Consider the following 17,193-nt stretch of genomic DNA (forward strand, 5'->3'; position numbering starts at 1 on the left):
TGACTACATATACATGGATTCCTCTCTCTCTCTCTCTTCATAATGGTCTTCTGATTTCTAGTCCACTGGCCAAAGACAGCAGCCCCCAGTCGCAGATCTGGCCACGTGCAGAGGCTGGCAGGTAGCCCCTCAGACCCAGACCCTCGGGAAGTGATCTGCTGGTCCCGGGGTCAGGCGGGGGCGTGTCCCCAGTGATCTGGATGGGGTGGGAGTTGCTCTGCACAGGGGTCCATTGTCATCCTGGCCTGGAGATGAGGAGGGGGGCTGGGAGAGGAAGGACGTTTCCAAGGGCCCCCCATGAAGAGTTAATGGACTTGTCTGACAGCTCCACAGATGGAGCCAAAGTGAGAGCTTCGGAGGGAGACACCAGCCTAGCCCGCAGGTCTGAAGATCAGTCTTAAAAATCACAAGTCAGAACTGTTGAAGGCAGCATTTGGGTGGTGATTAGGATGTTGTCTGGGCTGCTCGCATCCCGTATCTGAGTGGCTGGGTTTGGCTCCCAGCCCTGTTCCGATTCCAGCTTCCTGAAGGCAGCCGGCGGTGACTCAGGCAGCTGAGTTCCTGCCACCCATGTGGGGGACCTGGGTGGGGCCCCCAGCTTGAGTCTGGCTACTGCAGGCGTCTGGGGAGAGATACAGCACCGGAGACCCGTGTATGTGTCTGCCTTTCAAATGATATACGGCTTTTTTTAGATAAATATTGAGATTAGGCATAGTTTTGATATATGGACCAATGCGTGCATTCTATAGTGCACATCTGCTGGGTATACTAAATTCCCTTTTATAGAAACGGCCTGTTGACAGCTTGGCAGGAAGGATATGTAAAGCTCTATGAAACCTTTTGCCAGAGCTTAAAATTAAATGAGAAATGTTAAACCCAAAACAAGAGAGTTAAAAGCCAATTAAGCTTATAAAATAATCATATTTGAAAATCAATGATAATTTCAAAAGCAATCATATTTGAAAATCAATGATCATTTCAAAAGCTTGTTTAGTAATTTAAAAATTCATTTCATTTCATATGAAATTTACAATTCATTTTTTGGCCCATTGGTTCTAAGTTTACTTTTTTTTTTTTTTTTTTTTGACAGGCAGAGTGGACAGTGAGAGAGAGAGAGAGACAGAGAGAAAGGTCTTCCTTTTCTGTTGGTTCACCCTCCAATGGCCACTGGTGCCAGCGCGCTGTGGCCGGCGCACTGCGCTGATCCGAAGCCAGGAGCCAGGTGCCTCTCCTGATCTCCCATGCGGGTGCAGGACCCAAGGACTTGGGCCATCCTCCACTGCACTCCCTGGCCACAGCAGAGAGCTGGCCTGGAAGAGGGGCAACCGGGACAGAATCTGGTGCCCCGACTGGGACTAGAACCCGGTGTGCCGACGCTGCAGGTGGAGGATTAGCCTAGTGAGCCGCAGTGCCGGCCCTAAGTTTACTTTTAAGCATTCTGTGAAATCTTCAATGCAAAGAGAGAATGCGTAGCTGGTCTGGTTGAAGTGCATGTGGGGGGGGGTTGGGGGGTACCCGAGCCCTGCCACTGGATTTCCCCTTTGCTCTGGGCCTGGCCCCCATCCCCCAAGGAGTCCCTGTTCTCTCTCTCTCTCTGAAACCCCAGTGTTCTGCTGAGGAAGACTGCAGCCCCATTTTTAAAAATATCGGAGTGGGGGATGGCAGACGTTTGGCCTAGCTATGATGACACTGGCATCTGATATCAGAGGGCCTGTGTTTGAACCCAGCTCTGGCTCCTGACTCCAGCTTCCTGCTGATTGCAGACCACAGGAGGCAGTGAGGATGGCTCAAATGACTGGGTTCCTGCCACCGCCTGGGAGAGCTGGATTAACCTCCTGGCTCTCGGCTTCAACCAAGGGTCCTTGAGGGCGACTGGGGAGTGAACCAGCTGATGGGAGGTTTCTGTGTCTCTGCCTCTCAAATCATAAAAGTTAGAGAGAGAGAATGACACAGATATAATTTTCTTTAATCTCTGGTCTAGTCCAGGTGGGGAGAATGAGGCCCAGAGCCGTTCTGAAACTAAGTGTGCCAAGACTCCTTCTAGACACGCAGAGTCTCAGGCCTTGATGCAGGGACCAACTCGAGGAATCTGCGTTCCTCCCAGGAGTTCAGCTGGCTCTTTTTGTTTTAAGTTATTTATTTATTTTTAATAATTAGAAAGGCAGAGAAACACACATCACGTAGAGACACGTAGAGAGAGAGGTCTTCCATCCACTGCTGCAGCCCCCAAATGTCCACAACAGCCAGGGCTAGATCAGGCTGAAGCCAGGAGCCGGGAACTCCATCCGGGTCTTCCGTGCGAGTGATAGGAAACCAACCACCGAACCATCACCACTGCCGTCCAAGGTGCACATTAGCAGGAAGCTGGACTCGGAAGCGGAGCTGGGACTCAAACCAGACAGTCCAGTGTGGGAGGCCGGAGTCCCAAAGCAGCGTCAGCCTCTGCCGAAAGCCCACCTGCCGGCCGGCTCTGATGTAGGAACTCCTCCAGCTCACTCTGATGGGAGCCATCTGCCATGGGCCAAAGGCAGAACAGGAACTAAAATCCAGCTCCCTGGTGTCCTGTTTAGTGCTCATCCCACCATACGCCACCGACTCTTCCAGGCCTCCTCCATTGTTAAAATACAGGCTTCGCTCTTTAAAATCTCAGAATCTCGCGACAGTGACTGGATAAGCAAAATATGGTGGGTACGTACAATGAATTTCATCCACCTTTAAAATGGAAGGGAATCCCGACACCTGCTACACTGGTGAAACTTGAGGCCCTTATGGTACGTGAAATAAGCCAGTTAGAACAAGGACAAGTTCTGTATGGTTTTGCTTGTGCGAAGTGCCCAGAATAGGCAAATGGAGAGACAGGAAGTGGAATGGTGGTTGCAGGGGCTGCAGGGAGGGGGGAGAGGGAGTTAGTGATTAATGTATACAGAGGTCCAGCTTTAAGGGTGAAAAACGGATGGGGTGATGGTTGCCTGACAGGTGCATGTATTCAATACAAGTAAAAATAGTTAAAATGGTGAATTCCGTGTTACACGTATTTTAGCACAACTGGAAAAAGAAAAAGCAGAATCAGAATTCTCTCTGCACTTGAAGCAGGTTTCCCGTATCGCTTGGCAGCGGGAAAGATGCACTTACGAATGGCCCGGCTTTGGAACGAGACTGCTGGACGCAGCTCCGAGTCACTGGACGGCCTTCACTGTGGGACTTCAGCCACCCCGGCGTGGTTATCTGTTGAGTTACTGCCAACTGCTGCCCTGTGACGTCACTGTGAAGTCCTCCTGGGCGTCTGCTCGTGCCTCAGCCTAACACCTGCTGGGTGTGTGTGTGTGTGTGTGTGTGTGTGTGTGTGATGGGCAGCTGTGTTGTAGTCAGATCGAGGCACTGGTCCATGGGGCTCACCCAGGAGGGAAGCCAGAGCAGGAGGAAATGAGCGAAGGGAAGGTGGCGGCTGGAAAGACATTTGGGAAACTCTGAAAGTGGCCGTGAGCTCACATGAAGTGCAGGCCAGCAAAAACGTTGTGGCTGGAAACCGAATGTGGCTGCCGCACTGCGGGTTCCTAGAAATCTGGACGTCTTAGAGGACAGCGAGGCGCGGAATGGAAGGGCCCGGAAGAGAAGCTTTTTGCTAAGTCACTGAGCGGCCTCTCGCAGAGGGGCGCTAAGGAAGAGTAGGCTGAAAACTCACAGGTCAGTGTGAGCTGACACCTGGGAGCCCAAATCCCATCCTCGGCCAGAAAACGGAACCCCCAGGATTCTGTTATAAGCCGAAGAAAAGAGCAAGACAGAAACCATGGTGGAGAGGTTGGCGCGGCTTTCGATGGGTTCTCGTTCCTGCTCTGGGAAGTGCATCTGGTGGTCCCTAAGTTGCTGGCATCGGGCGGTGTTCCAGACCTTCGGAGATGTTACTCAGGAAGAAACCGCCAGCTCCTGTCAGCCCATCGGGAAACGCGGAGTCGGTACCTGGGTGGCTTTCCTACTAATCCAGGATGTCTTAGAGCTCAGAAAGCAAGCAGCAAATAGGGTTTCTATAATGAGGGTTTTGCAAGTAGAGTCATTAGCATTTGATAGGAAGGAAGGCTTGTCTCCCGGAGCTTTCCGAAGGCTGGGAAGGGGAGGGGGCTCCCCCTGTGAGCGCCGTGGCACATCTGGGGGACCCCGGCAGTGGGAGATTCATTCCTCTCCCCTCTAAGGTACAAGCTCTTCTTGTACCATTGGGAGGAATTGGGCTCGATGATCCAATAGAGCTAACTTGTTCCTCTCAGATACGCCATTTCTGCCAGATACAGAAGCGTTAGCAGGGAATGAAATGCAGAGGGACGTCACTTAGCCTTCCGAATGTACATGCACATGAAAATGTTTTAATTCTATGAGGGGTCTTCAAAAAGTTCATGGAAAATGCATATTGTGAAAATAGGCACGGGGCCCTGCGCTGTGGCACACCAGGTTAACGCCCTGGCCTGAAGCGCTGGCATCCCATATGGGCGCCGGTTCTAGTCCCAGCTGCTCCTCTTCCAATCCAGCTCTCTGCTGTGGCCTGGGAAAGCAGTAGAAGATGGCCCAAGTCCTTGGCCCCTGCACTCACGTGGGAGACCCGGAAGAAGCTCCTGGCTTCTGGCTTCAGATCAGTGCAATTCCAGCCATTGTGGCCAACTGGGGAGTGAACCAGCGGAGGGAGACCTCTCTCTCTCTCTTACTCTCTCTCTCCCCCTCCCTCCCTTCCTCTCCTCTCTCTCTGTGTGTAACACTGACTTGCAAATAAATGTTTAAAAAAAAGAAAATAGGCATGGATTTCAAAATTTCTGCCTCAAAATAAACCACCTTGTAATTCTATTTTCCACAAACTTTTTTTTTTTTTTTTTGACAGGCAGAGCAGACAGTGAGAGAGAGAGAGAGAGAGACAGAGAGAAAGGTCTTCCTTTTCTGTTGGTTCACCCTCCAATGGCCGCCGTGGCTGGCGCGCTGCAGCCAGCGCACCGCGCTGATCCGAAGGCAGGAGCCAGGTACTTATCCTGGTCTCCCATGGGGTGCAGGGCCCAAGCACCTGGGCCATCCTCCAATGCACTTCCGGGCAACAGCAGAGAGCTGGCCTGGAAGAGGGGCAACCGGGACAGAATCCAGCGCCCCGACCGGGACTAGAACCCCGGTGTGCCGGCGCTGCAAGGCGGAGGATTAGCCTAGTGAGCCGCGGTGCCGGCCCACACACTTTAAAAAAAAAAATGTTTTATTTATCTGAAAGGCAAGAGTGACTAAGAGAAAGGGAGACACACACAGACACACATGTGCACGCAGCTCCTCCATGCACTGGTTCACTTCTCAGATGCCTGCAACAGCCAAGGCTGGACCAGGCCAAGCCAGGAGCCGGACCCCATGCAGATGCCCCATGTGGGAGGCAGGGGCCCAAGTCCAGGGCTCTCAGCCTCGTCACCAGCCCAGCGACGCTTCCGCGAGTGGTCTGATGAGTCCTCCTACAAAGGTGACCATGTCGTCTGCAGATCTCAACGTGCTTCCGCAAAGTGACACGTGTGAAAACACCTGGCTTGTGCTGCCGTGTGGTGTTCAAAGGTTGCAGACGTGTTCCGACGTGAGAACGTCATAGGCTGTGCTTACACGGGTTAGACGGGGTCTGCTGCTGACCAAAACGTTCCCTGTGGAGTGTGACTATAGCTATGAATTTTGCATTGTCTCCTTTGCCACGCGAGCCTTCAAGATGTACAAATGCTGTCGTTTAGATTGGTTCTCATCTGTCCCTAACCCCCTTATATCCCAGAGTCTTACATCAAATTGGTTGCTAGGAGTGTAAAAAAAAAATCCAGTGATATGTAGTTTCCTTGGGACGCCTTCATTCTTTTTTGAAAAATGTTTATTTATCTATTCACTTACTTACTTGAAGGGCTGAGCGACAGGGAGACAGACAGACAGACAGAGATCTCCCCTCGGCTGGTCCACTCTCCAAAATAACTCACAACAGCCCAGGCTGGGCCCCGGCAGACTGAAGCCAGGAGCTCAGTGCAGGTCTCTCGCATTTGGGACACAGCTTTAGTTGAGAAGCGCATGAGGGGCTAGTCCCCGAACAGATGTCAATGCTGATGTTCAGTTGTCTTAGCAACGCCAAACCCTCATGGGACGCGGTCTGTGCAAGGCACTGCCTGAGGCCCAGGAGAGGCAGGCCTGAGCTGTGCCTCTGGTCCAGCCTAGGAGGCAGCAACAAGCCCTGAGGAGGGGCAGGGGGAACGGATCGCACCGGGACTCGGAGCGTGGTGATGGGAGCTCCAGCCAGGGGGACTCTAGAATCGGACACCCAGGCAGGCAGGCAGGAAGTGCAGAAGTGTGAGAATGGAACAGGATTCGGTGACAGAAAATGGACCCAGGCAGCAGCGTGTTCAGAAGGGAGACCCGGAGCAGGCGTTTGGCCTGAGAGGAGTCCTGCGTGCCCTCCCCTGTTGGAGTGCCTGCGTCTGAGTCCTGGCTGGGCTCCTGTTTCCAGCTCCCTGCTAGTGTCAGAAAGCTGCAACCGACGGCCCAAGCAGCTGGATCTCCGCCACACACCTGGGAGGCCTGGGTTGAGTTCCCAGCTTCGGCCTAGCACAGCCCCAGCGCGTGCAGGCGTTTAGGGAGTGAGCCGGAAGGAGATGGCATTGATCTCTCTTTCTTGCTAGCAAATAAATAAATATTAAAAAAAAAAAAGAAGAAGAAGAAGAAGAGAGAGAGAAGAAAGGAGACCCTGGAAAAGTTTCAGAACAAATTACAAATTAGGAGTTTGTAAACACTTACGAGAGAGCAATAATTTTTGAAAGTCAAGTATGGGTTCACTAAGAACTAGTCATTTCCTGTTTTTTATAAGGTTACTAGACTGGTAAACTGGACAGTGTTGTCAGGGGATCCTGGTGATTAGCTGAAATGTGGTGTTTTCTCACGATCCTGTGAGGGAGGAGAATGAAAACCTTCAATTTTATTAGGCCTCTCGTTCCAGCAGAGCCTCTGGCACGGGCTCTGTGAAGTTCTTGGTAAGAGTGTGGTCTGCACAAGCTAACATTCAGCAAACATTCGCCCCTGCAAAGAGCCGGTGACGGGTCCGTGGCAGGGTAGCCGCGAGCCGCGTCCTGAAACAGGGCTCTGTGTGTGTCCCGCGTCTTTCTTCCATCTTCATTCCTGTCTGCCAAGGACATAAAGGAGCTCTGACTACATCTGTCGGAGCTTCAGATACTACAGAACTGAATGTGATACAGACGTCTGTTTGTTGACATATCAGAAAATAAACGATTCTTGGGGTTCGAGTGAGAGACACCTGAAACACAACAGATATGCATGTCAAATATCATAGGTAGGATTTAAAAAATCGGTTTCTCAAAAGCAGATGGAGAAATGTGTTTTCACAGTGGTTGATGTGTGAAGAGACGTGGGGCTTTTGGTTGACCACAGCGTGACCCAGCGGTGTGAAAGGCTTGGCAAACAAGATTGCAGTTAGTGAACATATAGTGCCTGCGTCTCCTGGGATCCAGTAAATGCTTGCTCAGCCCTCCAGGGGGTCAGGCACTGGCTTCGGCAGCGAATACACCCTGGAGAACAAGATGGACAGGGTCCCTGCCTTCACGTAACCTGCAGCGTAGCAGGAGAGAGAAACACACACACACACACACACACACACACACACACACACACACGAGAAACGGTGACCATGTAAAATAATGAATTCGTGTTGGGGCCTGGAGGGACAGAAGTGAAGGTAGGAGAGAGTGATGAGGGGCCCCATGGGGTGGGCAGGGGGGCCTCCCTGAGGAAGCTGCATTGAAGCCAAGGCCATGGGCAAAGGCAGGAGAGAGAGTCAGGGAGGGGAGTTCCCAGCAGGACAGTGAGTGCGTCGACCTTGAATCCAAAAGAAGCTCGATGCATTCTCACAGCTGAGAGCCCATGAGACTGGCCCCTGTCGTGGCTGCCGACGTCCATCCTGCTGTGTTTCTGCCGTGATGGGAGCGCCAGCGCGGGGCTGCCTGGCTGTGCCATTTCCCGCCTCCCTCGCTCATGGGTGTGGCCGTGGACTGAGTTTTCCTTAGTGGAAGGCTATTGAGTCATCCATGTTGGGAGCGGGGCCCTCAGGAGGTAGGCACAACCCCTCTCCTCACACTCTCCCTTTTTCTATTTTTTTTAAAGATTTATTTATAAGAGTTACAGAGAGAGAGAGAGAGAGAGAGAGAGAGAGAGGTCTTCCATCTGCTGGTTCATTCCCCAGTTGGCCGCAATGGTTGGAACTGCGCTGATCCAAAGCCAGGAGCCAGGAGCTTCTTCCGGGTCTCCCACATTGGTGCAGGGGCCCAAGCCTTGGGCCATCTTCTACTGCTTTCCCAGACCACAGCAGAGAGCTAGATCGGAAGTGGAGCAGCCAGGACTTGAACTGGCGCCCATATGGGATGCCGGCACTGCAGGCGGCAGCTTTACTGGCTACGCCACACTCTCCTTTACTTGACTACCATATCTGGATCTTGGCAGCAGCCCAGCGTGGACAGGAATACCCCATGGACGAGCAGAGCCCCAGCTGGAAGGGGCCTGGGTTGCTGAATGACTGCAGAGAACAGAACCACCTGCTAGCCTGGCTCATTGACCTTGGACAGTTACTTGAGGGGGGAAAAAATTCTACATTCTTTAAGCCACTGAACTATTGCTGTGTTGCTTACCTAACCTAACTGTTATAGACACGACAGATACTAGTGCGACCAGTCTATATCTGGGACATTACATTTAGCTACTTTTAAAATTTTATTTTTAAAAATTTAATTTATTTGAAAGGCAGAGAAAAAGACAAAGGGAGAGACAGACAGGGATCTCCCATCCGGTGTTTCATTCCGCAGATGCCCAAAATGCAAAGCCAGGAGCCAGAAACTCAGTCCAGTCTCCCCTGTGGATGGCAGGGATCCAGCTGTGTGAGCTCTCCCCTGCTGTCTCTGAGCATGCGCGTAGGTAGGAAGCTGGAGTCGGGAGGGAAGCCGGGGCCTGTGCCCAGGTGCTCTGATACGGGCTGTGGGCAGGCATCCCCAGTGGCAGTGCCCACCCCCGGGTCACTCTTACATTCACCATTTGGAGCACCAAAAGGGCAAGGTAGCCACAGTGGCGTTCAGGTGACTGAAAACTATGTCGAGGGAAATCTGTGGCAGCTGTCACTACTGGTCAGTCTGCAAGAGGGCTGTCTCAGGGTTGCCACGACGCCTGTCCATCAACACCCAGCAGGAGGAATGAAGCTGGCTTGGGTGGCTCCAGTGGGACTGACGGGTGGTTGGGGTTTAGGCTGAAGCGGATGCTGGTTCAGTACAGGGAAGAAGTTTCTAGCAATGAGAGGTGACTGGAAAGAGGCCGATGGCCTTGGGGATCAGGGGCTTCTCCCTGCCGCCATGTCCGGGGCTTGGCCACTGCCTCAGGAGGAGACACCGCAGGGCTGACGCAGGCATCGTGGTGGAGATTCCAGTGTGTTCTAGGAGCTTAGGTAGGAGAGGTGGTTGAAGCCAGGTCCTAATGAGAACTAAATGGCAGTTTGGATTGAGTCTCAGAAGTTTGTAAAGTGACATGCTTAAAGCCAGGTGCCCCCTCTCCCCCACCCCCACCCCCTGGGTAGGGGAGATGTCCTGGCATTTGCTGTTTCTATTCCCAGAACCAGTAGCAATTTAAGGAAAGCCAAGAGTGAAGAATATTGACTTTCTTTTTTATTTTTGAGATAATCTCCAAAATATTTATGGGCTAGCATTTCAAAAAAAGAAAAAAAAAAACTTATCTTGCAAGATGAATGACTCTCATTGCAAGGAACTCAAAGTACTTTACACCCTGGTGTCATCCGGGCTGTCACATGTCTGAATTACTGTAGCAGGGGTGAGATAGTCAAACCCCATCTCTTAGATAAGGAGCAGGGCCCGCAAGGAGGGGAAGTGGGCTGCTCAAGGTTGCCGTGAGTTAGTGGCAGGGAGGGCTCCTGGCCTGAGGTCTCCCAACCTTCAGGGCTGCACATGGCCCTGAGCCCAGGCTAAGGGTGCCGTCGCCTGCCCTGTCTCCCATGCGCCAGCAAAAGTCAACCTGCGTGAGCATTCTTGGGAAACTCAAGACATTGAAGGGTCGACCAATTTCACATTGCAGATAAGGGAGAGGAAGCTTAGAGAAGGCCCAAGGGGACAAGCTTATCTTCCTAGGACCCGCTCTGCCTTGCCCTAAATCTCACTGTCCTGCCTACCGGTGGAATGGGAGGCCCCGGCACACCCCACGGGACCCCCTGGAATGCACTCGGCCCTGACCATCAGCTCCGCTGTCTGGACACGCAAGGCCTCGCACTGTATTGGCTTTGGCCACCAAAGAGGGAACATCCTGCACCCCTGGAAGACGCGCCGCCCCGGGGGGTGGGGAGAACGGGCTGAGCCTTGTCCTTCGCAGAGTCAAAAGGGAAAACATGTGTTTCACATTTGTCTCGGGATGGGAAAGAAAAACTTTTCCTTTCACTTAATCTTGGTTTAAACAAACAGAGAGACTGCCCTTTTTGTAAACTCATCGGATGTCAAATATTGTTCAGCAGCCTGGCATTGGCTTACTAAGCCGCTCCAGAGCCACTGTCCGCACGTAATCCCCTCAGCGAGAGGGCACTTCAGCTTAGAGAGGGGGCCGCTCAGCCAATACACGCGGCCTCTGGTGCCCTGGACAGGGAGTCAGCCAATGGAGTCAGGTTTCCGAATCTATAACCTCTGGGTGCAGTCATGACTCAGGATTTTGTGAGTGAAAACAAGCACGTCAAGTGATGTAAGAAAATTTCCCCATTTCCCCCATCCCACCAGCACCCTCCTCCCTGGAGCCTCCGGCGTGCGTGTGTGTGTGTGTGTGTGTGAGTGTGTGAGTGTGTGATGTCACCGCTCGCTGATTTGCCTGGAGCACCTAGCCGTGGCCAGCGTCAGCGCTTGACAAAGCGACTTTCCCGCCGTCTCAGGGAACGGCTTTGCAATGTGTGTGAGAACCTCCTGGAGGAAACCAAGCAAGAGAGAGGGGGCCGGGTCTGGGCTGGAGGGATGTGTCAAGTGGGGGAGGCCTGTGATGCAAGCCTACCTTTGAAGTCACTTTGTTTGTGAAAAGTCTGCCCTGCTCTCTTAAGGAAACGCCACTGGAATGAGCTTTCTGTGCCTGTGGGGGTTTAGGGCTATTGTTCTTGGCTCGGGTTTTCACCTCAAGCCCTCGCTAGGACATGTATAAATCCCCTAACAACAGCCTGACATGAAATTGCTCACCGTCTCATTGCATCAGGGGACTTTTACCCAGGCGGATTTTGAATGCCTCATTGTTTAATAGGACAGGAAGTTTACTCTCAATGTAAATGAGGAATCTTGATTTTTTTTTTTTTCCGCTGCTTACCTCCTTGGAAGATTTTTCTCGCGGCCGGCCTTGTTGTTGCTGGTCTAGCTCCTTGGTCTGGCTCCTTCCAGGACAGCAGCTGCAGCCCGGCCCCAGCTGCCTCATTTCTTTCTCAGAGCAGCGATTTTCTTAGGACTTAAGTGTTAGGCAGCTTTTCTCCTGGAGGCGACACTGGGGGATGAGTTAAGTTACGGCCGCCCAAGGGACAGGGTTGGGTCTTCCAAAACAGGTTTGGTTGTCTGTTTGCAGTTTCTTCATCCCAATCTGGACCTCATTTGCTTATGATCCACGCAGAGGGAAGCCTGACCCCCAAAGTCATGATCCTGCTTCCCTTGGGCTGGGTCACATGGTAACTGGCTTCTATTTGTAGCATCAGGCTAGGATCCTGAAGTCCAGATGTGTCAGGCTAAGTGGCCTCAGCAAGATGGTGCCTAACACAGAAACGTAACTCTGAGAAGAACAGAATAGATTAAACAAGGCAGCACGGGCCTGGCGTGGTGGCACAGCCGGTCAAGCCGCCACCTGTTAACACTGGCGTCCAGGCTGCTCCACTTCCTATCCAGCTTCCTGCTACCTGGGAAAACAGCAGAAGATGGCCCAAGTGCTTGGGCCCCTGCTACCCACGTGGGAGACCCAGATGGGGTTCCCGGACACTGGCTTTGGCTTGGCCCAGCCCCAGCTATGGTGGCCATGTAGAGAGTGAACCAGTAAATGGAAGATCTGTGTGTGTGTGTGTGTGTGTGTGTTTTGCATACATAAATAAAATTGCAGGCGTGACCAGTTTTCTGCACGTATGTATGCATAGGCACATACATACGTGTGTGTGTGTGTGTGTGTGTGTGTGTTGCACCAGGTCAGGTGCAATCAAGCAAGAAGTAGACAAGCTCTGTTCTCAGACCTGCCCCATGTCAGCATCACCTACAGGGCTCTGTCCACCACGCATGGCTGTCTCCATGTTCCCCTCCCACCCCAGCTGAGTCTGCCTATCGGCTTCGCGAGGGGTCAGTGCAATTCCATCCCAGGCAAGGCACAAAGAACTGCGTGTTGGGAACCTTCGGGAAGCTTTGGAGCCTGGCACGGAGCTTGGCGTGTCGGTGCTCTGATGAAACCGAGAATATTAAATCTGCAAATTCAGGGTGCTTTCCCAACCTCATTTGATTCCAGAAATTCGAACAACTGCACTGAGCAGGAGTGGCTGGAGAAGGCAGCTAGGGCTCAGCAGATGGGCACAGGCATGCCGCCCTCCCTGCCTGTCCCTCCCCGGCTCCTCCCAGGGAGCAGCATGTCCTGTCATTGCTGAGACGGGGCTCCGAGGCTGCCTTCCTCCGAGAAAGCAATCGAGTTACAGAGCAGGCGGGGACGGCCCACTCCAGATTGTGGATACAGACAGCGGGCAGGAGGGGCCAGCATTGTGGTGCAGCGGGTTAAGCCGTCACCTGCGACCCCAGCATCCCATGTCGGAGTGCCAGTTCAAGTCCCAGCTGCTCCACTTCCTAGCCAGCTCCCTGCTAAGGTGCCTGGGAAGGCAGCAGGGGATGGTCCAAGTACGTGGGCCCCTGCCACCTGCATGGGAGGCCTACCTCGAGTTCCCTTTCTCTTTCTGTCATCCTGCATTTCAAATAAATAATTAAAAAGGGGGAAAAAAGATTTACAGTCTGTCAGCACCCAGGTGCCCCAAATCCTCCCTATTACTGTTTTGTCTTCTTGGGCCCTGTCTTCCCCATCTCGTCTCACTCTGAGCTGGATTCTGGAAGGAAGCACTGAAGATTGAGCCAACACCTGTTGGTTTATGGCACTGTTTTATGTCATATGCCTGAGTGTTTTGAGTTGACACCTTCTAATATCTGGTAGGACAAGCCTCTCCCAAACCCATCCCACTCCTCTTTTCCAGAATTGTCTTTGTTGTTTTCTCTTCCTCATTAAATGTTGACTTCTGAAACACTTCGATGGATCTCACTGTGGCTTTAATTGGAATCATAATTAGCAAGGTAATTCGAGGCTAGAGGAGGTTTCCTAGATTTAATTTTCCCTCTTAACAACACCTGTTTTATTCCGCGCTCTCTCAGACTTTCCCAGTTTAAAAACTATGTGGTGTTCTTTATCAAAATCCACATAGGTTTATTGCTAAGTGATTTATGGCTTCAAGTGCTACTGTGAATAGGCTAGATTACAATTGCAGCTCTCCGCAGCTTCTGAATGCCCTGACCTTGGCGGGTTTATCTGGGCTAGTCCTTTCCCTCTATCCTTCTAATAATTCCAGTAGTTTTGAAGCTGGTTTCTTTACATTTCTGAAGGATGCAACCACACGCTTGCAAAGAACGATGTTTTACCCTGATGTACAGAGCAAGCAAAGGGTCAGAGTCCAACATGTCAGTGTCTTAGGGCCGCCATAACAAAGTGTCCCCAGCTGGGTGACTTGAAACCAGAGAAGCGTCTTCTCTCACAGCTCTGGAGGCCTGGCGTCCAGAGTGTCGGCAAGGTTGGTTCTTTGTGGAGGCTCCCAGGGAGCGCTGGCTCCATGCATCTCTCTTAGCTTCCTGCGGCTGCTGGCCATCCTTGGTCACCCTTGGCTTCTTATCCATCAGGCCAATCTCTACCTCTCTCTCTCCATATGGCTTTATGCCGGGTGGGTCTATGTGCGTTGAAGTCTTGCTCCTAATATCAGTCATCAGATTGAGGGCCAGCACGATTCAACCCAGTACGATCTTGATTTGATTACCTCTACAAAGACGCTACCTCCATAAAAAGTCTCATTCGCAAGGATTAGGGGTTAGGACCCAATCATCCCACAACATCCATGCACTTGCCTGGCTGAACGGGCTACACCTAGAATGCTGGGTCCAGCTTACGGAGGACACTTCAAGTTTGAAAACCTTGGCCAGCACCGTGGCTCACTAGGCTAATCCTCTGCCTTGCAGCGCTGGCACACCGGGTTCTAGTCCTGGTCGGGGCGTCGGATTCTGTCCCGGTTGCCCCTCTTCCAGGCCAGCTCTCTGCTGTGGCCAGGGAGTGCAGTGGAGGATGGCCCAAGTGCTTGGGCCCTGCACCCCATGGGAGACCAGGAGAAGCACCTGGCTCCTGCCTTTGGATCAGCGCGGTGCGCCGGCCACGGCGGCCATTGGAGGGTGAACCAACGGCAAAGGAAGACCTTTCTCTCTGTCTCTCTCTCACACTGTCCACTCTGCCTGTCAAAAAAAAAAAAAAAAAAAAAAAAGAAGAAGAAGAAGAAAACCTTGCTGTGTCCTGTCGAAGGCGTCCACCTAGAAAGCAAGCTGAGGCACAGTGAATACGAGAGGAAAGGAGTTTATTTGACCACCTGGCCATAGAGTCTAGTGACCTGAGCAAGATGGCGTCTGAGCAGTGTGAATGGGTAGGGGGAGACCACAGATTGCTTGTTGCGATCACGTTTGCTTGCTGATTGCCCATTTGCTTACTGCATGGCTACTCCTGGAGGAACACGGTAAGCGGGAACATGCCCTTTGCTTGAAGGGTTTGGGGCACATCCACTGTGCTTAGGCAATTTACTGTGGACATGGCTTCAGCTACTGAGCAAGGATTAGCCACTGCTTCAGGGGCTCACACGACCAGGGTCTCCTACTCGCCTGTGTCCTGGGGCCAGTGCCTTTTTAGCGAGCCTCAATCTTATCTGGTTTTAAATTCCTTTCTCAGGGGTGGCCATGTAGGGAAAGATCCTGCAGAATGGTTATGGGAACTGTATTCACGTTGGAACCAGGCCTTGGGAGGAGTCCACCTGCACGTAGCTCCAGGGATTTCATGGTGCACCTAATTGTATTTTCCAGGGAGAAGGGGATTTTGGCTCAATGTAACTTTGGCCCAAAGATCTAAAGAATCTTTGGATTAAGGCTGCCTACAAAGGCCCGTATACCTGCAGCAGTAGCAAGTTACGCCTCACCCTTCATTCATCCAACAAATATGTCGGAGCCCCCTTCTGCCTCAGAGTGCAGGCGCTGGGCCAGACACGGGAGCAACAGCGGGCTTAAAAGAAACTCAGGTCTTGCCCTCAGGAAGCTTGTAGTCTATTGGGCCCTAGAATGGTCCAAGCAAGCTGAGTGGGCGCACTGGTCAAGATGTTTAAGAGCTAGGGGCTGGGGGCCGGTGCTGTGGCGTAGCGGGTAAAGCTGCTGCCTGCAGTGCTGGCATCCCATATGGGCGCAGGTTTGAGTCCCGGATGCTCCTCTTCCAGTCCAGCTCTCTGCTGTGGCCTGGGAAGGCAGTGGGAGATGGCTCAAGTGCTTGGGCCCCTGCACCTGTGTGGGAGACCCAGAAGAAGCCCCTGGCTCCTGGCTTTGGATTGGTGCAGCTGTGGCCATTGTGGCTACTTGGAGAGTGAACCAGAGGATGGAAGACCTCTCTCTCTGCCTCTGCCTCTCTGTAACTCTGCATTTCAAATAAAATAAATAAATAAAAGCTAGGGGCTGGTGTTGTGGCTCAGGGGAGTAAGTAGCTGCCTATGATGCCACCAGCATCCCATATGAGCATTGGTTTGAGTCTTGGCTGCTCCACTTCTGATCCAGCTCTCTGCTAGCGCACCTGGGAAAGCAGTGGAAGATGGCCCAAGTGCTTGGGCCTCTGCCACCCACGTGGGAGACCCGAATGGAGCTCTAGGCTCCTGACTTCAGCCTGGCCCAGCCACAGTCATCGTGACCATTTTGGAAGTGAACCAGCAGATAGAAAAATCTCTCTGTGTGTCCTTCTCTCTGTGAGTCTGCTTTTCAAATAAATAAATCTTTTTTTTTAAAGGTTTAAGAACTAAGGCACCACAGTGTTTATGCTCACTGAGAGGCAGCATGGAAATGAAAGGCCGGTTTGGGGTAGAATGAATGAAAACCAGATTGAAATGAACACAGAGGCGCTTTCCCTGGCGGGACACAGACGAACAAGCAGGCTCCTCGCACACCATCAGGCACGGCCGACCCTCAGAGAAGAATTTTATCTGCACAAGTGTCGGATTCCTCCCTTCTGCTTCCCATTACGGAGTTCTCAGCCATACCCCACCCACTCTGAGCAACAAACGCTCAACAAACAAACAGCCCAGGCCCACAATGGCTGCTGGGACCCCCCCCCCACCCCGCCCCGCCAGCCGCCACCTCAGCAGGGAAACAAATCCCAGCAGACAAAATAGCCCCAGCCCTAGGTGATTCCCCGACTGCCCGGCACAGTCAGCCAGGGAAAGCAGTGGATGGAGAAACTCTGCATCAGGGTGTTTTCAGCAGAGCCAGGCCTCCGGGGTTGAAGGGAGAGGCCTGGGCCTGGGCTCTCGGCGGGTCCCTCCCCCTTAATGAGCCAAAACAAAGCCAGTGCCAGGGAAGCTAATCTGCCCGAGATAGAGGCAGAGAGGCGAGCCGAGCCGCTCCCTGAGCTGAGGCAGCTCCGAGCCCGGCGCTGTCTGGCCCAGAAGTTGGGCTGGCGGAGGAGGTGCACATGGCCAAGGTAAACCTCCATCCTCGGGGCCCAGGTGAGCGCAGGTCAGTCATCCAGGAAAAGGAAGCCCTCTGTTTGCCCGAACGCTGCCCTTTGCCCATAGGGGAAGACAAATACATTTTTTAACAGATCAGTCGCTGGTGCTGGGAACACCTGGTACTCAACACCACGGAGGCCTTGGAAAGCAAAGCCATTCACCTGGTGTGGTCACAGCGCCCCCGCTCCCATCGTCCGGCCTCCTCCCGTCTTCTGTAAGCATGTGCACACGTCCTCCCCAAGCATGCCCGCAGGCCTGGGCACACGCATGGGTACACAGCCCTGCGCACACATGCACCCTGTCCACATCATTACACACACGTACATGCAGGACATTTGTGTCTGTGTGCA

General features: G+C 52.7%; 1 long non-coding RNA gene across 1 annotated transcript; it reads right to left on the minus strand.

Annotated features, from left to right (window-relative positions):
• Positions 1 to 8,746: 8,746 nt before the first annotated feature.
• On the minus strand, positions 8,747 to 11,703 carry LOC138847369 (uncharacterized). Its single transcript, XR_011385121.2, has 2 exons — positions 11,365 to 11,703; positions 8,747 to 9,505 (listed from the first exon to the last, which is right to left on the minus strand). It is a non-coding gene; the product is annotated as an uncharacterized LOC138847369 (long non-coding RNA).
• Positions 11,704 to 17,193: the final 5,490 nt, after the last annotated feature.

The sequence above is a fragment of the Oryctolagus cuniculus genome, chromosome 21 (genome assembly GCF_051225735.1).
Source record: "Oryctolagus cuniculus isolate XC-2025 breed Fujian yellow rabbit chromosome 21, ASM5122573v1, whole genome shotgun sequence".
Lineage (NCBI taxonomy): Eukaryota > Metazoa > Chordata > Mammalia > Lagomorpha > Leporidae > Oryctolagus > Oryctolagus cuniculus.